Source organism: Asparagus officinalis, chromosome 4 (assembly GCF_001876935.1).
Source record: "Asparagus officinalis chromosome 4, Aspof.V1, whole genome shotgun sequence".
In the NCBI taxonomy this organism is placed as follows: domain Eukaryota; kingdom Viridiplantae; phylum Streptophyta; class Magnoliopsida; order Asparagales; family Asparagaceae; genus Asparagus; species Asparagus officinalis.
Window position 1 is genome coordinate 32,043,118 of NC_033797.1, and position 8,283 is coordinate 32,051,400.

The 8,283-nt window shown below is 33.6% G+C and overlaps 1 protein-coding gene across 3 annotated transcripts in view; it reads right to left on the minus strand.

Annotated features, from left to right (window-relative positions):
* The window catches only part of LOC109837117 (histone acetyltransferase MCC1-like), a 7,630-nt gene extending 4,751 nt beyond the window's left edge, over positions 1–2,879 (minus strand). The window contains exons 1-2 of one of the 3 annotated variants that reach the window (XM_020405212.1): positions 2,764–2,879; positions 227–320 (exon numbers count right to left, since the gene is read on the minus strand). The gene's annotated coding sequence lies outside the window, so the exon portion shown is untranslated. The remainder of the gene's footprint in view (positions 1–226; positions 321–2,763) is intronic. The other 2 variants (XM_020405211.1, XM_020405213.1) reach the window with 2 other exon arrangements.

Sequence of the window (8,283 nt, forward strand, 5' to 3'; positions counted from 1 at the left end):
ATGAAAAAAAAAACCCCAACACCCCAAAAAAGCCTACACCCCACCAAGTCCCAGAACTCCATGTTAGCCACTTATATAGAAGCTAACAATTTCAGCAATCTAAGATGTAGGAATATTACAGCGTTAATCCCCTAAAAATTCCAAGAGTTAGTCAACATCATGAATTTGCAAAATTCTCAAAAAATCCTCAAGATTTACAAATATTAACAAAAAGAAACGGATATACTTCACTAAGTTGCAAAGTTTTCTGGAAAACCCATAGAATTTGAATTTTGAATAAAACCCCAAGAGGACCTCCACCTCAATGACTTCCCCCCACCCTACAAAACAGAAGATGTGAAAAAAAAAAGTTAAACAATTTTCTCTCAAAAAATTTAGAAAAATGATCCTTTCAAGATAATCCATCTTTTTAAACCTTGATCAGTGACAGAGGATTCCATCTTGGTGGCCTCCATTTCTATTGTAGTTCTCGCCGGCTTTTCTCAAGTTGATTCAACCCAATCAAAGACCGCACTAGCCCATCATCCGTGATAAGATGGCTTCATTTGAACTTGATGGTCGACCATGAGATCTTCCCTCCTCTGCTTATCTCTACACTACCGACATCCCCCCTCCATGCACATGTCAAGTTCAAATGAGTAACCCTTATCATGGACAGGTTAGCATGATCTCTGACTGGGTTGAATCTGCTCTAGAAAAACCCCGTGGACTGCAAGAGAAATGGAGGCCACCGCAATGGAGAATAACTGATCACTGATCAAGGTTAAAAATGAAGGATTTCCTTTTAAAAAATTGTTTTTTCTATGCTTTTGAGATAAATTGTTTGACTTTTTTTCCACATATTTTGTTTTGTAGGAGATGACAACCATACAGGTGCAAGTCTTCTTGAGGTTTTATTCAAAATTTAAAAATTCTAGGGTTTTTTCTGTAAACTTTGCAACTTAGTGAAGGAGCTTAACACTTAGCTATGCTCAATGAGAACATTCCTACGTCTTAGATTGTTAAAATTGTTTAGTTTCAAGATAATCAGTTACTAGAATATCATAATAGCTAAAGAAACAGGAAGTGACATAACCTATGCTCACATAGCAGAACCTACAATTAGACCTGACTCATTCATAATATATGTTAAATATACAAAGGAATCTGTACATGCTAACATCACCAAACTAGTGCACAGTGCCAATATTTGGGTACCGATTATACAACAGTCTCCACTGTTATAATTTAACGTTCTGTTCCCTTGCAGTTAATTTAGTCATGCAAGCTTAGTTGACATCAATGTTGCCAACATATTGAAAGATCTTAATCTGAACAACAAAAAATAATGAGCAGTCCCAGCTACTTAGATGCATATATATAACATGCTAGATTGTCGATGCACGGTTACATATTATCTATACTGATTGCAAATGATAGACAATTCAATAATTATGCCACTAAAAGCATGCATCCTTAGGACCTTAGTTGCCAGCGTCTTCATGGAAGCACTGCAAACTTATTGTTCTCTTCTACATGTACAATACAACTTATATTGGCTTGCACGAATTATAAATTCAAATCAATGCATATGGCAAATAGCATCCAAAAAGAAGATATCTCACCACTAGTAGATCAAAAAACATACACATGTCTTCATGTAAAGGAATCTCCATGCTGCTACGAAGTGTTTGGCTTAAGTATCTTCCTAATATACCATATATGTTGTTTACATCAATGCTATCATGAACTAGTTCATGGTTTGAATGCCCCCACCATGAATCAGATAAGCTTTTTTTTATCCAGATTGAACACTTTATATGATCCAATTTGATATTGTTATCTATATCCACACCATATAATTTTAAAATGATGGTTCCAGTATAATTTTGAGTGGATGTTAAAATCCAATCAGGTTGAGCCCTAACATAATTCCAAATTATACTGTCTCTGACGAATAAAATGTCAACATTGGACTTTAAGTCCTAGATTTGTTTGAAGAAAGAGTCCCCAAATTGCTCGATCAAGTCTTCTTTCAAGTGCATTTCCCAGCAACAGTTTAAGCCTTGAAAATATTTGATTCAAATATGGGAACAACAGTAAGTGTTTCACCAACAGGTTTATAACAAACCTCAAATTTTCACTTCTCTGTACAAGTAATAATTTATTGCATAACTTCTGCAAATCCTAATGAAGAAACAGGCCATTATTTTTTGACTAGGAAACAAGGTACACAAATTGTTATAAAGTATTATAGCAAATAAAGCATGGAGGCAATCTGAATAAATCATTTGATGAAACACCAAGTTGAACTAGAATTTCACCAATAAATCTATACAAAAAAGAGGTTTTCATGCAATAAATAGTCTTAAAATTACCAAAAAGGGAAAAGACGTTTAAATATGAACTAACTAAAAAGCAAAAGCTAAACTAAAGCAAGTGAACTACTAAAATTAACAAACTCCAACTTGGTCCAACTCCAAAGTTCTGATCTTCAATTAATACTGTATAACTAATAGAAAAGGAATGAGAGGAAATCTGAAGATCTAATCTGATATCAAATTTTAGCAGCAGAACCCCAAATTTACGCCTTTTCCCAATATCTAAACGAAAAACTCAATTTTAATAAAATAAAACGCATAAACACAATTACCCAAAATGAGACAACCCATGAATAATTCAATCAAAATACCACCAAATCTAGCACAAAATAAATTCTAAGAACTAATCTCGACGCCTTAGGAATAATGGATAGGAGAGAGACAGAGGGCTAGAGACTGGAACCTGTGATCCATCGATGAAGAATTCAGGAGAGAAGAACTGAGAAAGAGTAGCTCTGTTTGGGTCGTCGAAGGATTCTTGACCCGATCCAGTTGCTTTCTCTAATTTGCAGGAGGCTTTCTTTATATGGTGGACCGTCATCAATGTTCAGCTGTGCTGTGGAACAGTATAACGGATGGGCTTAATTGTAATTAAATACCCAATAGCTTTTTCTACTTTTCACTTATATACCCTCACTTATTTTTGGTAGTATATATACTCCAAAACTTTTAAAACTTGCACTTGTATACCCTTATTTGTTTTTATCAGCATTTATACACCCTAAAGTCTTTAGCACTGGTACTTAAATACCCTAGTTTTTAAAACTTGCACTTAAATACCTAAAGTTTTTAGCAATTAAATACCCTAAAGTTTTTAAAACTGATGGTATTTAAATACAAGTTTTAAAATTTTATTGGGTATTTAAGTGCAGGTCCTAAAAACTTTAGCATATATAAGTGCTACAAAAATAAGTGATGATATATAAGTCTAAGTTTTATAAACTTTAAGGTATATAACTTCTGCCAAAAACAAGTGCGGGTATATAGGTGAAAATAGGGGACTATAAATACAAGTTTTAAAATTTTATTGGGGTATTTAAGTGCCGGTTCTAAAAACTTTAGCATATATAAGTGCTGCAAAAAAAGTGAGGATATATAAGTTCAAGTTTTATAAACTTTAAGGTATATAACTTCTGTCAAAAACAAGTGTGGGTATATACGTGAAAAGTAGGGGGGCTATAGGGTATTTAAGTGCAATTAAGCCAGATGTCAATACCTATTTACTGCATGACTGAATTACCAGATTGGTATTGGTATTGAAAGTAGTATCTAACAACTAGATTGGTATTGAAATTAACTTCAGCCAGTATTCAAACTTGCACAATAATACAAATAGGCCCAAAAAATTCAAGCCAAATTTCTCCGATAACCACACATGTCATGCTTGGTTTCACATCTTTTGATCAACTCATCCTTCACATTTAAACTGCTCCTCAAACCAGTGATTTTCTTTCTCAAATGTGGAATCAATTGAGTTCTCACACTATACATACGCTTGTCAACTTATTTCAACAATCCACAACCACCTATCTGACATTATGCAAAGCAAAACCAAAAGGGATAATAGGGTTTCACACAAACCACGGCCACTATAGGCCAAAAAGAAAAAATGAAAAAATGAAAAAAAATCCAAGATGGCTTATATGCTAGCCTATTGAGTCCTTGAATATTTCCACCGCGTATGGTTGATGCTGATCGTGGGTAGTGTTAGATATTTTGTTAACAAAAGGCAATTTTGCCTTCATGAATTATAATAAATATTGTAATTAAAACATGCAATTAAAATATGTGTAACGGATATATAATTATGGGGAACGTTACAAAATTTATGACGAACGTTACAGAATTAATTACGGGTTTTGTAACGTCTTTTCCAACCCTATATATATATCCATATGTTGAGCTCAAAATAATAAGGAAAATATACAACAAGTTTCTCTTGTTTTTCTTCTCTCCCCTACATATTATTTTTATCTACATTTTAGTTTTATTTTATGGGCAACTTCATTCATCTGAGCTGAAGCTCTGCACTCTCGCCCGAGTGTAGAGGCTGGCCGTTTCCGGGGATTTTTACCGCTAGGGGGAGGGAACCATCTGCGCCAGGGCGATAGGCGGGTTCTCAATCTTCTAGGGCAGTGAATACACGACTGCTCCCGTTCAGGCCAGTTTTAATTATTTAATTTTTTGGATTTATCTGCATGCTATAATCTTAATTATTTGATAATTTTCCAACAATCTAGAAGATTGAGATGTTTATAGCTTTCGATTTAAATCCCGAAAAATAATTTTAAAGTTACTGTTCATTCGAGATAGTACTGTTCATCCGATTTAAAAAAATAAAAAAAATTGCTATTACGGTTCGCAATTTAATCAGAAATTGCTGCTCATTATAAAATGAAAATTACTGTTCATAAAAAAAATTGTTACTGTTCACAAAAACTGTAACTGTTACTGTTCGTTTTATTGAAAAATGTTTCTGATTCATTATTAAAAATAAATACATTTTGTAGTTAATGTTTCTGTTAATTTAATTAACTGCTAATTAATTTTAACGGTTAATTGCAATTAATTGTTTAAATTACTTTAATTGCTTTTATTTGATTATAATTAAAAACTAACTGTAATTAATTACAAAAGCGTGTAAGTTTCTTATTAACCGACCTTTTAATCAACTCTTTTTAGGTCAATCTACCTTGGTATGTCTTTCTGTTGTTGTATGAGGAAGATTTATATAATATGACCAGTGAAACTTATTAGAAGCTAAAGTTTGTTTTCTATGCTTATCAAAAAATATCTAAAAATATCATTAGAAATGTCATGATTGCATAATAACTAAATTGTATAAGTACAATTGCCTTGGCTGTAACTTTACAATAATTGAAGGATGGTTTCCTTTGTTGCTCCACTCTCCTTTGCAGTTGTACATAATAGAATAATTTTTCTTACCTCCATGTTCAAGTTCGTATATTTGATTTCACCTTATGTTTCTTGAACTCTTGATCAAATCAGTTTCCTGATTTGATTTGTTTTGAACATAATCTATTGGGTCATTAATTAGCTTCTGCTATGTACATTCATTAAGTCAGATCTGAGTGATGCTCATATAGATATATAGTTGACCTTAATTGGAAAATAATTTGAAATATGCACGCATTTGTAATGTTCAATGAAACATGCCTATAAAATTTGCAGCAGTGTACATATTTATTCTTGAAAGTCCCATATACATGGTTTTGACAAGTGAACAAAATCTGGATATATATATGCTTTGAAGTATTTAAATTTTTTCATGGTTTTAATGCCTTCATTTCTTTAATCTATCAATATGGTGCCTTATATTTATAATTCCATACTTTGGAGTGTTTATGCATCTTTAGTACAGAAAGTGGTAAAAGTGAATGCAGATTTGTTCAGCAACTTAAGTGGCAGTTGTCTGCAGCAGATGAGTTTTTACTCTCAAGACATGAAAATCATGAGGTTCGAACATCAATAGGTAAACCCCTCCTCGGCCTTATCCATCATATGTTTGCAGTATAATTGCTAGGCATTTTAAATGATTACAGGAAATAGTTTAAAGTTTCTATATACTGTTAAGGAACAAAAACTCATTGAGTGAACCGATTCAAGTTTTCTTGGATTAGTTGGTGTCTAAGGCAAGGTTTAAGGGTTGCGTAACGCGCTCTGCAAGGAACGAGGTACTTAATTGATCTTTGATCAACCTCTATTACTATCCTTACCTGGCTAACTACCCAGGTAAAACTTTAATCTTTTCACTTTAGGAGTTTTTGGTTTGGAATAAGAGGACCAGAATTATGAGAATAATTCATATGCATTTATTTAATTACGCTTCTTGCATCATATATTGCCTAATGATAAATGATCAATATATGAGCGAACAAATCAAAGAGGTGCATTTTTTAAAATTCTATTTTATATGGTGAATTATATTATTCAAATGTAAAGTTCATCACTTTTATTGCACTTTGATGAATATTGTAATAAATGTTCATATGTCTTCTTAGATAACTTGCATTTGTTACATGATTAATTACAAGGTTTTATGCAAGAATGCACTTGTAAAATTTAAAGCACGTATGTACAAATATTATTATTATTATTATTTGTATAAGAGGTGGTACTAGAAAATGACAACATAAATTTGGAAGGTCTCTTTTGTAGACAATCAATTTAAATTTGGAAGGTATTATTTGTAGGCAACCGATTTAAATTTGGAAGGTCTCCTTTGTAGGCAACCAATTTGTAACCTCTTATAATAGAAGAATTTTAAAATTTTTATGCATTTGAATTATGAAGTATGAAATATATTTTAAGCTACGAAAATATTTTTTAAGATATGAAATCCTATTATGCTCTGCATGTATCTATTATTAATTTCATTCATGTATGTGCATATGCATAACTGCAGAATTTTTAGTTCCACATTAGTTTGAAATGTTCAGATATTAAGGTCAATCTCTTCAGACATAGACTATGATCTTTTATGATCATAGATCATGACCTAATGTCAATTTCAAACAATATGATGGACTAATTACAAAATAAGAACTTGATAAATAAATACAACGCCTGCTAGGCAAAGTTATGATTCTAGACTTTGTAAAGTCTGTGAAAAGAATCTTGATGACCCTTTGACTAAGGGATTATCCAGGAGTGTGGTTCTGGATTCATCGAGGGAGATGGGGTTAAGCCCATAGATGAGGTCACTGACAGCGGCAACCCAACCCTTATTTGGAGACGTAGTCCCAATGTCGGTTCAATGTGGTAGAAACAAGCTGGACTAGTGACACTCGTGTGGAGCATCGACCTAGATATATTTATATATCATTATGTAGCATTTGCTACTACCCCTTCTCTATGATGACGATGCTCTTATGATACAGCTGGCTAGGCTGAGTTTTACTCTTAATAAGTCCAACGCGTGTATTGTGGGGGGTATTAAATAAACAGCTGTAGTACCCTTTGAGGACTTACCTACGTGAACAGTGATGGCCGCGGTTGGGGGGGCTGGGCTAACCCCTAGAAACTCTCATAAGTCGGTTTATTGTGAGCATGGCCTTTAACGCTCAACCCGCTTTGCTCAATAGATGAAGCGTGTGTGTTTTCATCAATACCTGATTAAAGGGGCCTAATTCAAGGCCTAGTCCATTATGTCCCTCAGATGGCGATGAACTCATCAATACCTGATTAAAGGGGCCTAATTCAAGGCCTAGTCCATTATGTCCCTCAGATGGCGATGAACTCACTAAGGAAAGGTTCAAAGCCGAAAGCTACCTCTCCCGAATTCACGATACGAAAGGTTGCCCAACCTATATTTGTTTTATGATTTCTTGATTTATTTATTGATTTCTGAGTCTTCAGTCAATATTGCCTTTTGGGTGGGACTGTTAGATATTTTGTTAACAAAAGGTAATTTTGCCTTCATGAATTATAATAAATATTGTAATTAAAACATGCAATTAAAATATGTGTAACGGATATATAATTATGGGGAACGTTACAAAATTTATGACGAACGTTACAGAATTAATTACGGGTTTTGTAACGTCTTTTCCAACCCTATATATATATATCCATATGTTGAGCTCAAAATAATAAGGAAAATATACAACAAGTTTCTCTTGTTTTTCTTCTCTCCCCTACATATTATTTTTATCTACATTTTAGTTTTATTTTATGGGCAACTTCCTTCATCTGAGCTGAAGCTCTACACTCTCGCCCGAGTGTAGAGGCCGGCCGTTTCCGGGGGTTTTTACCGCTAGGGGGAGGGAACCATCTGCGCCAGGGCGATAGGCGGGTTCTCAATCTTCTAGGGCAGTGAATACACGACTGCTCTCGTTCAGGCCAGTTTTAATTGTTTAATTTTTTGGATTTATCTGCATGCTATAATCTTAATTATTTGATA